Source organism: Acomys russatus, chromosome 32 (genome assembly GCF_903995435.1).
Source record: "Acomys russatus chromosome 32, mAcoRus1.1, whole genome shotgun sequence".
In the NCBI taxonomy this organism is placed as follows: domain Eukaryota; kingdom Metazoa; phylum Chordata; class Mammalia; order Rodentia; family Muridae; genus Acomys; species Acomys russatus.
The window spans coordinates 34,317,032-34,335,107 of NC_067168.1; the positions used below are offsets into that span (position 1 = coordinate 34,317,032).

The 18,076-nt window shown below is 38.8% G+C and overlaps 1 protein-coding gene across 6 annotated transcripts in view; it reads right to left on the bottom strand.

Annotated features, from left to right (window-relative positions):
• Positions 1-18,076, bottom strand: part of Rbm6 (RNA binding motif protein 6) — a 105,416-nt gene that overhangs the window by 57,230 nt on the left and 30,110 nt on the right. The gene's annotated exons all lie outside the window — the stretch shown is intronic.

An 18,076-nucleotide genomic window follows, 5' to 3' on the forward strand; every position in this document is an offset into this window, starting at 1 on the left:
CAGGATAAATCTTCTGGTAAAAACAACCAACAAGAACAGGAAAGTATCTGAAAAAAATGTATCCAGAGAGAAGGAAGAGAAGCAATTATTCCAAAGCTGTGCTAAGAGTCACCACTCCTCAAGCAGAAACCACCTTCAACTGAATGCAGTAACTGTTCTATGTGGATGCCACAACAGGCTTCAGGCCAGGGGACAGGCCATTTCAGCAACACCACCATACCATCACCACACCACCACTACCCTCCCTCGCCCAGGTTCAAACTCAAGTCATAAACCAGCTAAAAACTTTACGAGAGGAGGAAGACATGAATAACTGGATCCAAATTTGTGCTTACATTGCAAAAAGCTAATGGTAGAGCAAGCAGAGGAAAAGACAGCAGTTGTTAGTAATCAATGGATGTTCAATAACACTTAGATATCATAAAATATCTTTCACCTTAATACTAAAAAGGTAGCACAGCCCTGCCTGAGGCTCTAATTACCCATGAAACTGGTAATTCATGGGAGTTATAGGCTGCTAAACTCTACTTATTAATCTGTCTCATAGTTCCTTATACTGCTACCATATGACTACAAAAATACACTTATTACAATTATCCAAATGTAGCTTTCATGTTTCCTTTTCCTCACAGATAAAGAAACTATCCTCTAGAACTTACACTATGCAAATGGAACAGAAAAGAAATCAATGTGATTTATTTGGATTAAAAAATAAATAAAACAGGGCTGGAGAAATGGCTTTAAGGTTAAGAGCACTGGTTGCTCTTCCAGAGGTCTGAGTTCAATCCCCAGCAACCACATGGTGGCTCACAACCATCCATAATGTGATCTGGTGCCCTCTTCTGGCCTGCATGTGTACATGCAGGCAGAATACTGTATATATCATAAATAAATCTTTAAAAACAAAAAAAGAGGAAGGGGTTGGTGGCACACACCTTTAATACTTGTTGAATTAAGGCATCAAAAGCCACAGTTTACAGGGTGAGCTCCAAGAAACTGTCTTGAAAAAGCATTAAAAACAAACAAACAAACAAAAGTAACTTGGCTAGAGTTTAATTCAATGGTGTATAAGGTTCTGGACTCAAAATTTACTACCAACAAGATGCAAAAGTATAGAGAAAACTTGCCTGGTGGCACATGACTATCATTTTAGCTGTTAGGAAGCTGACACAAGAAAACTACAATTCAAAGACTGGACTAAATAGACTCTGTCTCAAAAATAAAATAAGGGCTGGAGAGTTGGCTCAGTCATTAAGAGCATAATTTTGCTCTCCCCAAGGTCTCAGGTTGGGTTCCCAGGACCAACCTGGGTGTGAGTTGGTATCTCACAACTTTCTGTAACTACAGTCTCATGTGATTCAATGACCTCTTATGACCTCAACAAGCATCAAGTGCATACATGGTACACAGACATATACGCAGGCAAAACATTCATACACACAAAATATTTAAAAATAAAAATAAAAAAATAGAAGCTGGGCATGGTGGTGCAAGCCTTTAATCCCAGCACTCAAGAGGCAGAGGCAGGTGGATCTCTGTGAGTTCGAAGCCAGCCTGGTCTACAAAAGGAGTCCAGGATAGCCAAGGCTACACAAAGAATCCCTGTCACAAAAAAAAAGAAAGAAAATATGTGTGGGGAAAAAAATCTAGTAACTGGAGAGATGGCTCAGTGGTTAAAAGCACAAGTTAATCTTGCAGAGACCCCAGACTACAGACTGAGTTCCAGGACACCTAGAGATACACAGAGACCTCCTGTCTCAAACAAACAAAACAAAAACCCCAAAACCAGTTGGGCATGGTGGCGCAAGCCTTTAATCCCAGCACTTGGAAGGCAGAGGCACACGGATCTTCGTGAGTTTGAGGCCAACCTGGTCTACAAAGTGAGTCCAGGACAGACACAGCTACACAGAGAAACACTGTCTCGGGAAAAAAGAAAGAAAGAAAATACCAAATTTGGTGAAAAGGGTTGGATTCCTTGTTGCATGAACTAAATGGTCTAAAACGTTTAATGATAATAACAAGTTTGATCAGACTTGAAAACTATCTTAACTGAAAAATATTATACAATGATGTGTGTCCCTGCATTAGGAAATAACCAGAAAGAAGAAATAAACGTTTCTACAAACCTTAGCACTACCTTAAGCTGAGAGATACTGAGTTGTGTGTCCTGTCTGTCCCTGACACCTGAGACAGGGTTGGTTTCTCTATGTAGCTCTGGCCATCCTAGAACTTACTCTGTAGCCCAGGCTGGTCTTGAATTCATTCTGCCTCCAAAGTGCTGGACTGAAGCAACATGTCAACCCATCACCTGGCTGAGAGTTTTTTTTTTTTAAAGAGACAGTTTCACATTGTAACTCTGGCTAGCCTGGAACTCACTAGATGGGCAAGACTGGTGCTGACGTTATAAAAATACACCTGCCTCTGTCTCCAGAGTGCTGAGAATAAAGGTGTGTACCACCACACCTATCTAGAAACAAAATTCTCTATCCTAATTTCAAAGTTTTGGCCACTCCCAACTTGCTTAATCACAAAAGTCAATTTCCTCTTATTAGTCAATCTTGACAAAACAAAAATACTTTGGTATACATATCTGTATACAACCTGTTAACTATGGAAAAAAATTTTGCTATTTAGTTCCTTTCTGGTGGAATTTTCCTTTTTTTTTTTTTGGTTGTTTGTTTGTTTTTTGTTTTGAGACAGGGTTTCTCTGTGTAGCCTTGACTGTCCTTGACCGCCTGCCTCTGCCTCCCACCCAAGTGCTAGGATTAAAGGCGTGTGCCACCATGCCTGGCTTTCCAGTGGGACTTTCTAAACAAACTCAGTCTGATATATATAATATAAAAATATATAAGATATTCTGCATTTTATAAGTGGTTCTAAATATCCTTTGGAAACACCAAAGAATTAACACAAAGGAACACAGATACCTTTTATCACCAAATTTCTACTGCAAATACAAGAGCATGTCCATTAGGGATAGCCATGGAGCAAACACATGTTCTCTGGAATGCCTTGGTTACCACTAAACATTATCAAAGGAGTTCCCAAGAGTATGGAAAACAAAACCCTCCCACAGCTGCCAAGATGAAAATAACATAGACAACTAAAACCAGATCAGAAAGCCCTGAGCTTCCTTGCAATGCTTAAAGATGTAAACACTGAGCCGGGCGTGGTGGCGCATGCCTTTAATCCCAGCACTCGGGAGGCAGAGGCAGGCGGATCGCTGTGAGTTCGAGGCCAGCCTGGTCTACAAAGTGAGTCCAGGATGGCCAAGGCTACACAGAGAAACCCTGTCTCAAAAAAACCAAAAAAAAAAAAAAAAGAAAAAAAAAAAAAAGATGTAAACACTGGCCCAGAGGAATACACAGACTCTGTAGGAAGAACAACAGATTCAGGACAATGTATATTTTATTGAAGAATAAGCAGGCTTTGATACTCACTGGGAAAGAAAAGATTCAGTCTCTAGGAGGCACAATGAGCATCTGTACATATCAACTTTACAATAACATTGTTTACAAGCTTACCATTCAAGTTTCTTCTGCATTAAAGTTTAGTTATCAAAAGAACAAATACACAAAGTTTAATTATATAGTTCTTTTTCTTAAGTATTTATTTATTATTTACTTATTTATATTAGTGTTCTATTTGCATGTTTGACCAAAGAGAGCACCAAACCCCATTATAGATGGTTGTGAGCCACCATGTGGTTGCTGGGAATTGAACTCAGGACCTCTGGAAGAGTAGCCAGTGCTCTTTACCGCTGAGCCATTTCTCCAGCCCCATATAGTTCTTTTTAAGGTACCCAATGTTGATGCCAAATACTCTCTGCATTCAAACCTCATAGCTGTATCATAAAGATTTTCAGGAATTTCCAGAAGACAATACTACTAAGTATTTACATAGTACCTGTTATAAACAAGGTTCTATTACAAAATCCTTTTGGACATACTTGTTTAATCCCCACAAGACTACTACAGAGGTATATATTATTAAATTCATTTTACTCACAGGGAAACAGACAAAGAAAGATTAAATAATTTTCTCAAAGACACCTTAGTTTTAATATCAGTACTAAGCCTCTTACACCCAAGCAATTCAGATTCAAGTGAACACCATTAACCACCACATTGTATTCTCTCTCATTTTCCCCTCAGAATAAAGGATTGAACTTTCTCACTTGCTAGGTAAGAGGTCTACAATTAAATTATCAATCTAATCTTAGTCTTCAATGTACTTTTTAAAAAAGCTGTAAGGTGTGTGTGTGCGCACATGCATGCATGTTGAGATTAGAGATGAACTTCTTGTTTTGTTTTGTTTTTTTGAGATAAGAGTTTCTTTTTGGCTGTCCTGGAACCCACCCTGTACACCAACCTGGATTCAAACTCTCCCTGTCTCTCTCTCCCACTGCTACCACCACCACCACCAGGCTCAGAGATCAACTTTTAGGAATCATATTCTTTCCTTATAGCATATGGATCTTAGATAAAATATTCAGGTTGTCAGGCTTGGTGGCAAACACCTCTACCCAACAACCCAGCGTGGCTTGTTACTCAAAAATTTATAAAAATTAAAATACAATTTTATCATTGACCCCACCCCTCTCCTCACTTAAACCTCTCCCATGCCCCATACTCACATTCCTTCTCAAATTCAGGATCACTTTTTGTTACTGTTACATATATAAACACATAAACCTATAACTACAACTTGCTGAGTCCATTTAGTGTTGCCTGTGTGTATATAATTTCAGGGTTGACCGTTTGATATTTTTATTCCTAGAGAAGGTTAAGTTGCCCAGGCTGACTTATTTTTCTTTTGTTTTACTTAATTTAGTTTTCTAAGACAGGGATTTTGCTATATAGCCCTGTGTAGCCTCAAACTTGAAGCAATTCTACTGCCTCTACCAAGGGAGAGTGCCTCTATTCTTGGATTCTAGGCTAACCTTAAACCTTGCTATGTAGCCCAGATGGCTTAAAACTGCAATTCTCCTGCCTCAACTTTCTGAGTGACTAGGACTACAGGCACACATCTCTAGGCCCTAGCCTTTCACTATTTAACAAGACCCTAGATTGATTTAAATAAATAATCTTAACTTCAAATTTATTCATCCCCAATATAGGATGAGTCCCACATGCTTGAGGACACATGAACCCTTTGTATAACTACGAAACGTTGAAATTAGTAGCACAACAGTTACTCCCATTTTAATATTTTTAGCAGAACCACTGTGAGTGGGCCTAAGTAAGCAAGTTAGAAAGTATTCACTCTCAGTAAATGACTACTGGCTACCACAACGCTTCTGAAAAGACAAAAACTAGACATTCTTATTATAAAAGATGGCTATAAAAATTATGTAGCAATATGGAAATATATACCATATAAAAGATTTAAAAATGAATATGCCTTTATGTAAAACTTGTACAGAAAAAAATAAGACTGGAATTAAATACAAACTAAATCTAAACTGAGAAGTTAGAGACAAAAATCAGCATGTGAAATAAAAACCATGCACTGTCAAAAGTATACTTGGAGCACCCAAGATGAAGAACAACATACCATCTTTCAACATAGGTAAATCCAATATTGCCAGTTTTTCCTCCAGCGTTGCAACAGATCAGTTTTCCTTTGGTTGACACCAGATGAAGAGGTTGGCTTGCATTTAAGGGCCATAATGTATGAAAAATATATCACTTTAAATAACAGAAGCATAGCCAGCACAGTAAATGCTCATACTCAAGAGAAACTTGGAATCAGAAACCAGATGAAGCCATAGCCAAGTCTCATCCCCACCTCCATGATGACTCAGTGAAAAGGAAAACAGAATATGGAATGGGGGGAAGGGGAGCGCAAGGGTTCAAGCAACCATAGGTAATTATAGAAAAATCTGAAAGTGAATTAATGCAATACAACTGTATACAAAACAACTAAAATGAGTGTACTGCCATAATGGAATAACCTGGGATTTTCCTGTTTCCCCAATTTTACAATTATGGTAATCCAATAAGTCAAAGGAAAAATTCTAGTATTCACAGGAGATATTTTACATAGAGAAGTAACATTCTGATACCCAGCAGTGAATCCTGCATTCACAATTACTTAAGCCCAAGAAGGTAACTACTGTTAACAATTCCACAGAGTTTTACTAAAGAAAGTAACAAAATGTCTATTTGTTACCTTTTTATTAAATGTTGGTTTTCTGGGAAGACATCTTGATAAGCTAAAGCATACCTGACTCCATTTTCTAACCTAAATGCACAAATCCTCTACAAATATAAATATTCCTTATTTTTTTTTAGGCAGCTATGAAAGATAGGAACAGAACAAGGGAAAGAAAATCTAAAAAGGTAACACTTTCAAATCTTGGCTAGCAAGATGTCTCAATAGGTAAATACACTATAACCAAGTCTGATTATCTGAACTTGAACTCCAGGTCTCACATGGTAGGAAAGATCCAATTCCTCCATGTTGTCCTCTGACCTCCATACAAGCCTTGTGACACATCTCTGTGTTACATGTGCGTGTGTGCATGTGTGCATGCGCACGCGCACACACACACACAAATAAGTGTAAATTTTCAAATCTTCTCCCTCTCATAAATTGTTTAGTTATAAAAAGTATCTATGAAAAGTAATTAGTTAGTTAAGAAGGAATATGGTGCAGAAAACGAAGACCTGATAAGTAATGTCCAACCTAATTCCAAACCTTTCTTTCTTTCTTTTTTTTTTTTGAGACAGGGTCTCTCTGTATAGCCTTGGCTGTCCTGGATTCATTATGTAGACCAGGCTGGCCTTGAACTCACAGCAATCCACCTGCCTCTGCCTCCCAAGTGCTGGGATTAAAGGTGTGCGACACCACGCCTGGCTTTTTTTTTTTTTTTTTGAGACAGGGTTTCTCTGTGTAGCCTTGGCTGGCCTCGAACTCACCGAGATCTGCCTGCCTCTGCCTCCCAAGTACTGGGATTAAAGGCGTGTGCCACTACCACCCAGCCCAAACTTAACTTTCAATCTTTGTCCCTACAAGGTTCCATTCCACAATGCCAACAAACACAATTCCAAATTATTTAAGTCAACTGACTTATTTTACCTTTTGTACCAAAATTTTGTTTAGGCAAATGAGATATGTAGCCCTACTTTCAAATTGACCTAGAAAATTTCAATTAAAATAAACCCAGATAAATTTTCTATTTAAGAGACTACTGGTTAACTTTCAACAATCCCAGAATAGATATGACTACTATGAAATGTAAAGGGGGATTAAGAATTTTATTTTTATTCGCCACACTCCCACCCCCACCTGTGTGTAAGTGTATTTGTGTGTACCCATGGAGGCATTAGATCACTATAGCCAAGTGACAGGCAGTATACTTTTTGAGGGAAGTTTTCACCGTTTAACTCTGGCTACCTCCAGAATGCTGGGATCAAAGAAACGCAAACATTCTTAAAAAAAAAAAAAAAGATTTATTCATTTATTATGTATACAATGTTCTGTCTGCAAGTACACCTGCACACCAGGAGAGGGCCCAAGATCTCATTATAGATGGTTGTGAGCCACCATATGGTTACTAGGAATTGAACTCAGAACCTCTAGAAGAGCAGCCAGTGCTCTTAATCTCTGAGCCATCTCTCCAGCCCCATGCAAACACTCTTAACCAATGAGCCATCTCTCCATGATTTTAAAGAAATCACAATTGTGGGAGTTAGTGTTTATTTTATTAAAATGTGATTTAAATAAAACCGTTTTTCTAACATTATATCTGTAGAAGCAAGTATTATGAATGTAAAATGCACATAAAAACACTTGATAGAGCTAGAAGTAGTGTGCACGCCTTTAATCCAGCACTCAGGAGGCAGAGGCAGGCAGATCTCTGTGAGTTCGAGGCCAGGCTGGTCTACACAGCAAGTTCTAGGACAGCCAAGGCTACACAGAGAAACCCTGTTTCAGTAAGGTGGGTGGGGTAAGAAAGAAAGTAAGTAACCAAGAAAAGACTGATAGAAATTATAGAGAACTTGGTTCTATAGATCCTTATTCCCTATTTTTATTTCATTGGAAATACAGGCTTTTAGAAGAAAAGTAATATATCAAAAAGATAAGAGACAGTTGCAAAAACCAAAACAGAATTGATTCAGGTATCTGGATTCCTATCAATGCAAATAATACAACAAAAGGTATAGGAGGTTGTTTTACTAAAAAAAAATTTTTTAATCCCTAACATAAATGTCAAAATACCATCTGGAAAGAATGGAATTGGGCTACATGGGACTCATCACTTTGACATTTTATGAGCATTTCTAATTTACTTCTTTTCAACTATGCATATAAGGATTGCTTGTCTATAGTAGAACAGATGAAATAAGGAAAATATACAGAAACTACTTGCTAAATATCTAAACGTGCATGTGACTGTATTTTATTTAGCTTTCCATCTGTACCAATTGGTTATTTAAGGAAAATAAAGGGGCAGGAATGTGCACTAACACCACCTAGCATGTATGAGACCTTGAGTCTGTTTCTCTGCACCACACAAAAAAGAAAATAGTAAAATAAAGGGAAAATGTTCAGTTTTCCTTTTTTCAATTTTCTAAGATAAGATCTTACCATATAGGCTACACAGACTGGCTGTGTATTCACAAGATGGCCTCCTCCCCCAGTAACTTCCTGCTTTAATCTACCTAGTGCTGAGATTATAGGTACCACATCCCACCACATCACCACAGTCCACTGGTTTTCATTTCAAAATCTAAATTTAGTCCAAAGGGTCACTTTATCTTGATGACGATAATGATGATGATGATACTATAGTTCTCTGAGTCCAGGGAAATGACCATTAGGAAATTTTCCTATTCAATTTATTTCCATTACACTGGCAGAAATGATACTGTGTGAACACAATGGACAATAATGTCCTACCTTAGAGAGCATAATCTAATGAAAGAGTCAAGATGAGAAGAAATAAGATTCAAGATGCTAACTGAGTCAAAGGGCAGCAGGTATTCTTTTAAAAAGCTAGTGATCATATTCAAGTCATATTCTTACTCCACCTGATACCACCTACCCACACCCAAACTTCTATGCACAAAACAACTAATCAGAAAAAACAAAGAAACCCAACACTTGGTGAGTCTGTTTTTTCCAAGGCAAGCATATACTTCATTCCAGGAGGAATGATAGAGTAATGGGAGAAGCATCAACTCAAGAGAAGAACTTCTGTAACAAACTGACCCAAACAACTGAGGTCCCAGAACTAAAGTCTTCTTTTCATTCCTGTGTCCCCAATCCTAGAACAGCACCTGGCACAGGATGGTGCTTACTGAATGGCACATCAACTATAATGAGCATCATCAAAGAAACATAAGGTTCACAGTTCTGAACATAAATATAAGCCACATGTCTCTGGGCCTTTGTTATCTAATAATAAAGTAGCAATAATAATTCCTTTCTTGATAACTTTTCTTTTTTCTTCCAGACAAAACCTTGCCATGTAGCCCAGGCTGACCTTAACTTGCAAAATCTTCCAGCCTCTGTCTCCCACATCTTTTTTTTTTTTTTTTTTGGTTTTTCGAGACAGGGTTTCTCTGTGTAGCCTTGGCCATCATGGACTCGCTTTGTAGACCAGGCTGGCCTCGAACTCACAGCGATCCGCCTGCCTCTGCCTCCCGAGTGCTGGGATTAAAGGCGTGCGCCACCACGCCCGGCTTGTCTCCCACATCTTTAAGCCCAACATTCAGGAGGCAGAAACAGGCAAACCTCTGAGTTCAAGGCCTGCCTGGTCTACAAAATATATCCACGACAGCCAGGGCTACACAGAGAAACCCTGCTTGATAAAACAAACAAACAAACAAATAAATAAATAAAAAAGAAAGAAAGAAGCCCACTGTTCTTGTAGAAGACCTGGGTTTATTTTCCAGCACCCACAAGGTGGCTTGCAACTGTCTGTAACTTCAGTTCCAAGGGTTCTAATACCTTCTTTTGTCCTCTACATACAGAGTGTGCACTTATATACATGCAAGCAAAACATTCATACATATAAAGTAAAAATAATTATGTTTTTAAGAGAGGGGGCTGGAGAGATGGTGCAAAGGTTGGAAAGAGGTTAAGAGCACTGGCTGCTCTTCCAGAGAGGTCCTGAGTTCTAACTCCCAGCAACCACATTGTGGCTCATGATCACCTATAATGAGATCTGGTGTCCTCTTCTGGCTAGCAGGCACACATGCAGACAGAACACTGTATATATAATAAACATATAAATCTTAAAAAAGAAGAAAAAAAAGGAGCTAGGAGTGGTGGCACAGGCCTTTAATCCTACCACTCAGGAAGCAGAGGTATGCAGGCCACACAGCAAATTCCAGACAGCCAGAGCTATATAATAAGACCCAGTCTCAAAAAGAAAAGAAAAACAAAACAAAACAGTATGGTGGTATATCCTGATAATCCCAGCACTCAGCCTGGATCCATTTTCTCTACTTCTTTCCCAATCAATTCCTATAAGACCCCTGAAAATAATTACTGACTTCTTTTATTTTAATCCCTTAAAGCTTAGTGGATAGAACAAATAAATATTTACTGTTTTCTGTAATAGTAACTTCAGCATTTATTTAGACGACGACATCCTCCTCCTCCTCATTATTATTATTAATAGTTTTTTGAGACAGGGTTTCTCTGGGTAGCCTTTGGCTATCTTGAACTTGCTTTGTAGACCAGGCTGGCCTCAAACTCGGAGATCCACATGCCCCTGCCTCCCCAGTGCTGGGATTAAAGGTCTGTGCCACCACCGCCTGGTGACATTAATTACTTTTTAATTCTGTTGCCTCTAAGTGACTTGTATGGTTTAATGTGCTTTCTTAAAGTTCAGATGAGAACTTTAATCACCCAAGCAACAAAGGTGAGAAGCAGAGATTAAGAAGTGTCTTATAGGCAGGTGGTGGTGGTACATACCTTTAATTCCGGCACTCTGAAGGCAGAGGCAGGTGGATCACTGTGAGTTTGAGGCTGGTCTGGTCTAAAGCCAAGGATACACAGAGAAACCTTGTCTCGAAAAATCAAAAAAAAAAAAAAAAAAAAAAAAAAAAAGTGTCTTGTGAATGGATTAATGCTATTATTTGGGAATAGATTAGTTACCTTAAGAGTATTATAGGAGCCGGGCATGGCAACACACACCTTTAATCCCAGCACTTAGGAGGCAGAGGCAGGCAGATTGCTGTGAGTTCGAGGCCAGCCTGGTCTACAAAGTGAGTCCAGGACAGCCAAGGCTACACAGAGAAATCCTGTCTCGAAAAAGAAAACAAAACAAAAGATTATTATAGGGTGAATTATACATTCTGTTTCTTGCTTCCTTTTGCCCTCTACCTTCTGCCTTGGAGAGATGGCTCAGTAGTTAAGAGTACTTTTTCTCTTGTGGAGGACCTGGGTTTGATTCCCAGCATCCACTCGGCAGGTGACAATTGTCTGACTCCAGCTTCAGGGTATCTGATCCTTTGGAGTCTGTGGGCAATACACACCTCTGGTGCACGTACATATAAGCAGCAAAATACCCACATAAAAATAAATGTTTAGGGGGCTGGATAGATTGTTCACGGGTTAAGAGCACTAGCTGATCTTCCAAAGGTCCTGAGTTCAATTCCCAGCAACCACATAGTGGCTCATAACCATCTATACCGGGATCTGATGCCCCCTTCTGGCTTGTAAGTGTTACATGAAGGCAGAACACTGTATAAATAAAGTAAATAAATCTTTTTAAAAAACTGTTTAAAAAGCTAACAGAACAGTAAATTCTTTAAATGTTGAGGCCAAGCTAGGTATGGTGACTCACACCTGTAATCCCAGTACTCAAGGAGGCAGAGGCAGGTGGATCTCTGTAAGTTTAAGGCCAGCCTGGTCTACAAAGTGAGTCCAGGACAGCCAAGGCTACACAGAAAAACAACAACAAAACAAAATTTGAGGCCTAAAAAAACCCACGGGCATAAGCTGAATTATAAGATGTTCCAAACTATTCAGAATCTAGAATATGCAATCCATATACCCATTTTCTAAAAATCTGCATGCTTTGGACTGGGCCTGGTGGCAAAAACCTTAAACTCCAGCACTCTGGAAGCAGAAGAAGGTAGACCTCTGAGTTTGAAATCAGCCTGGACTACAAAGCAAGTTACAGCCAGCCAAAGCTACTTGATAAGACCCCGTCCACCACTCTACCATCACCACTGCCCCACCACTACCACCGCAGAAAGAAAAGAAGGACTGGTAATATAGCTCAGTTGACCGATGCTTGCCTAACACACACAATGTGCTGGGCTCATTGCTGCAGTGTACAAACCAGGCATAGTGATACACATTCATAATTCTGGCACCTAGAAGGTAGAAGCCAAGTTCAAGGTCACTCTGTTATACATACAATAAGGCCAGCCTAAGATATATGAGACATTGTCCCCCCTACACCCTCCCCCAAGAAACTGCAGGCCTAGAAAGATGCGTCATTGGCTAACAGTATTTGGTATTTCAGAGGACCTAGGTTCAGTTCCCAGTACACACATGGCAGATCATAACCTCCTATAATTTCAATTCTATAGGATACAATGCCCTTTTTTTTTCTTTTTTTTAAAGATTTTTTTAAAATTTATTATGTATACAGTATTCAGCCTGCAATCCAGAAGAGGGCACTAGATTTCATTATAGATGGTTGTGAGTCACCACGTAGTACTGGGAACTGAACTCAGGACCTTTGGAAGAACAGCCAGTGCTCTTAACCTCTGAGCCATCTCACCAGCCCCCAATGCCCTTTTCTAACCTCCACAGGCACCTGTACTCATATAGTGCACAAAAACTCAACATAGACCCACATACATATACAAATAAGTAATGTTTTAAATATATATAATTCAGTATAGTTACAATATTATGCAATTATACACTATCTACTTCTAGACCATTTTTACCATCTTAAAATGAAAACTCAAATCCATTAAGCAGCCACTCCTCATTCCCACTAATTTTCTATTTCTGTAGCTACACCTATTATGGATATCTATAAAAATATGTAGTTGATTCTGTATGACTTCTTTCATGTTTTCAAGGCTCATTCAGACTTCAGTATATTTTAGCAACTCATCCCTTTCAATGGAGACTTATATAAATATAGTGATAATTGGTTTCTTTCCATAAGTGCAATCCCTTTGTTGTCATGTACATGAGCAGTTTCTTCCAAAGAATATCCAATCAAAAGACATTTTACTATTGACACTTTTCTAGGAATATAAAAAGTCAACCATTTTACCTACTGTGTCAATACTTCAGCCTTTAGCTGCTTTTATTTTATTATTATTGTTATTGTTATTGTTACTATTATTATTATTTAATTTGGGGGTGTTTTTTGGAAACAGGGTTTCTCTGTGCAGCCCTGGCTGTCCTGGAACTCACTCTGTAGACCAGGATGGCCACAAACTCAGAGATCCACCTTCCTGGCCTGCTAGTCTTAATTTTTTAAAATTATATTTATTTTTCTTTTAAGTGTCCGAACATTTTGCCTACAATGTACCATACCAATGTATGTGTGGTGTCTGTAGAGACTAGAAGAAAGCATCATGTGCCCTGGGATTGTAGTTATAAAGGCTGTAAACCTCCATGCGCATCCAGGGAATAGAACAAAGGTCCTCTGAAAGAGGATCCAATTTTTTGTTTGTTTTTTGTTTTTTGCGACAGGGTTTCTCTGTGTAGCCTTGGCTGTCCTGGAACTCACTCTGTAGACCACACTGGCCTTGAACTCACCTCCCCGATCCACCTGCCTCTGCCTCCTGAGTGCTGGGACTAAAGGAGTGTACCACCACCACCTGGCAGATCCAATACTTTTAACCACTAGGCCATCTTTCCAGCCCCTTAGTCTTAATTAATAAGAATTTAGAAATTAAGCCGTGAGTGGTGGTACACACCTTTAATTGAGGCAGAGTCAGGCAGACCTCTGACTTAAGGCCAGCCTGGCCTACAAACTGAGTTCTAGGACAGCCAGGGATACAACTACAGAAACCCTGACTCGAAAAAAAATAAAAGAAAGCAAACAGAAAATAATTAATTTTTTATCTAATTAATGTCCACTATTGGGTTAGGCATGGTAGTGTTCACCTTTAACCCAGCACCTGGAAAACAAAGGTGGATCGCTTTGGGTTTGAGGCTAATCTGGTCCACATAGTAAGTTCTATACCAGCCAGGGCTACATAGGGAAACCTTATCTCAAAAGAAAAAAAAAGTCTTTTTATCCACTGATTTTTTTTTTAAACTAATGATCTTCTCGGTAGCTCAAGCAGACATTAAACTCTCTAAGAACCCAAGTTCTTTAGACTATGAACTTCCAGTGCTCCTGACTCAATCTCTCAAATTCTGGGGTTACAGTTATGTGCCATGATGTCTGGTTTTACGTGATGCTTATGATAGAATCCAGGATCCCATACATTCTAGGCAAACATTCTTAACCTCACCTCCAGCCCCTCATATATAATCTTTTAACAAGTATTTAAATTCTTATAATATCTGATTATTTCAAAACCTATTCTTTAGCACATATGTACTGTCTAAGCTACATCTGCTATAAACCTAAACATACACCCCTTAGTGTTCTTACCTACAAGATCTTACACACTCTCCATATACATAGCAGACTTAGCCACTCCAGACACACACACACAAAAAAAAAACCAGCCAAGTGTAAAGCACTAGGGAACAAATGATACAGATAAAATTTCTGTTGGTATGGTGCTAACTTTCTTTCTTTTTTTCTTTTTTTGGCTCGTTTGTTTTGTTTATTTGTTTTTTTGTTTTTTGTGGGGTGGGGTTCAAAACAGGGTTTTTCTGGTAACCCTGGTTATCCTGGAACTCATTCTGTTGCCTTCCCATGGTTGAGATTAAAGGTGTGAACCACCATAAACTGGCAGTGCTAACTTCCTAATGAGAAAAATAAGATAAAAAACATCATGATATATCCTATTTTAACAAATAAGAACTTAAAAACAATAACTATGAAGTGATGGCAAGGCAAAGCCTCAAAATGAAGTAAAAGAAAAGCCAAGAACTAAATCCTAGAAAATAATCGGAGATCAAAAAAGAGCAGTATAGAGGAGCTGACAAAGAAATGAGCTGGTATTGGTCAAAGACTGAAGACTAGCTCAGTTTGGCTGCAGATAATAGAAAATTAGGAAACAGTGCAGAATGAGGTCAAACAGCCATAGACCAGCTTATATAGTGCTTTTTAAGTTAAAACAAGAAATTGGGGATTTCCTCCATATGAGATAGAAGGTTATACAAAGGTTTTAAGCATGAGATCTAACTGATATTGTTTAAAGTACATTCTACTTGTAACCCACAAATATAATAGTAGTAACATGGAACTGGTAACTCAATATTTTCATAAAAAAAGAAACTTGGCACCAGGCGTGGTGACACACGTCTTTAATCCCAGCACTCAGGAGGCAGAGGCAGGCAAATTGCTGTGAGTTTGAGGTCAGCCTGGTCTACCAAGTGAGTCCAGGACAGCCAAGGATACACAGAGAAACCCTGTCTCAAAAAAAAAAAAAAAAAAAGGAAAGAAAAGAAAAGAAATTTGGCTGGGCATGGTAGCACATACCTTTAATTCCAGTACTAGGGAAGCAGAGGCAGGTGTATCTTTGTGAGTTCAAGGCCAGTCTGGTCTACAAAGACAGTTCAGGTCAGTTATAAAAGGAATCCTGTCTCACAAAACAGACAAACGAAAGAAAGAGGGGCAGGGGGAGAAAGAAAGAAAGAAAGAAAGAAAGAAAGAAAGAAAGAAAGAAAGAAAGAAAGAAAGAAAGAAAAAGAAAAGAAATGAAGAAAGAGAAAAAAACAAGAAAGGACATATAAAAATGTATATATTGAATAGCTGGGCATGGTGGTGCATGCCTGTAATCTCAGCACTCTGGGACCGTACACGTTTATATAATCTTACCTTGCTTACAAATCTGAAAAGAGAACTGGAAAGCTAATGAGTACTAAATAAAGAGTTTATACTGCAACTGCTGCTATTTCCTTTTCTTTTTTCTTTCTTTTCTTTTGTTTTTGTTTGTTTGTTTGTTTTTTGTTTTTCGAGACAGGGTTTTTCTGTATACCCTTGGCTGTCCTGGACTCACTATGTAGACTAGGCTGGCTTTGAACTCACAGCGATCCAACTGCCTCTGCCTCCTGAGTGCTGGGATTAAAGGTGTGCGCCACCACACTGGCTTAAATTGCTACTATTTAAACATTAAGATATCTCTTCTTTACTTGGGAAGGAGAGGCAGTCAGATCCATGTGAGTTCAAGGCCAGCCTAGGTCTGCAGAACAGCCAGAGTTACAGAGAAAAACCCTGTCTCAAAAATCAAGAACAACAGCAACTACAACAAAAAAACCCAACTCTTCTTCACTAAGAACATCAATACTAAATGAAAAGCACAGTTCATGACACAAGACTGACACTCACCTGTAAGTTAAAAAAACACCCAGCCTATGAATTCTACCCTTTAGTTATCAAAGAAAGCATACATATATCAGATACATGCAACAAACAGCAACACAACTCAGGCACACAAGAACAATATATCTACTCTTAATCATGTTTCCAAAAAGTCAGGAATAATATAATTAAAACAAATAAATAATTGTTTCTTGAGAAATAACACTTTGTGTGTATTATCCCAAATTATAGGAAAAGTATACTTGTGGGCTTAAAAGCCATACTATTCTTTTTTTTTTTTTTTTTTTTGGTTTTTCAAGACAGGGTTTCTCTATGTAGCCTTGGCTGTCCTGAACTCGCTTTGTAGACCGGGCTGGCCTCGAACTCACAGCGAGCCACCTGCCTCTGCCTCCCAAGTGCTGGGATTAAAGGCGTGCGCCACCACGCCCGGCTAAAAGCCATACTATTCTAGGCACAATAATTTGGTTTTGTGTGTGTGTGTGTGTGTGTGTGTGTGTGTGTGTGTGTGTAACTTTTCATTGCAGAATCTATGAGAAAAAGAACTATCTATTAGATACAAAAATTCCATTCTAAGCCACTCATGTTGCTGTGGTATACACCTTTAATACCAACACTAGGAAGGCAAATCTATAAGTTCCAGGACAATTGGTCTATAGCGTGAGTTCCAGGACAGGTAACACTACACAAAGAAACTCTGTTTAGAAAAACAAAAACAAGCTCGGTGTGGCAGCACATGCCTTTAATCCCAGCACTTGGAAGGCAGATGCAGGTGGATTGCTGTGAGTTTGAGGCCAGCCGGGTCTACAAATTTGAGCCTAGGACAGCCAAGGCTACACAGAGAAAACCCGTCTTGAACGAAAACAAAACAAAATTCCATTCCATAGTAAATTATTTAAAAGCTAACGTAAGGCTGGGTTAATAGCTCAGAGATAGAATGCTTGCCCAGCCCACATAATAGCCTGGGTTCAATCTCCAGCATTGTAAAAACAAAATCAACAACAACAAAAACAAAAACAGAAACAAAAACAAAAACAAAAAAAGGAATAATCAAATAATAAAAATAAACTATATCCTCCAAAATATGATACATTGCTGTTTGAAGATGCCTTTAAATATATTATTGTGATTCTATATTCTGTGAAAAGATAAATGTTCTACTTTCTTCAATTTAAAATTCTACAAAAAAAATCACGTAAGGTTAGATTTATTTTTTTGTCTGGTTGGTTTTTGGTTTTTCAGGACAGGGTTTCTCTGTGTAACCCCAGCTGTCCTAGAATTCACTTGTAGACCAGTTTGGCCTTGAACTTACAGAGCTCCACCTGCCTTTGCCTCCTGAGTGCTGGGAGTAAAAGCATGCACTACCATGTCCCCCAGCTAATTACCTTCATTTTTAATCTATTTCGTATTACGGAGTCCCAAAAATATTTGTCAAATATTTGTCTGACCTAGGCTCTAGGGATATATGTTATGGCTGTGTAACTTGGCGTTCTTGTGGTACTCCTGTGGAACGGGGGCTGTCACTGACACTTTTGCCTGCTTTTGGAATCCTTTCTCTCCTACTGGGTTTCCTTGACCAGCCTTAATAAAGGGATGTGCCTAGTCTTATTGCAATTTGACATGAAATATCTGGTT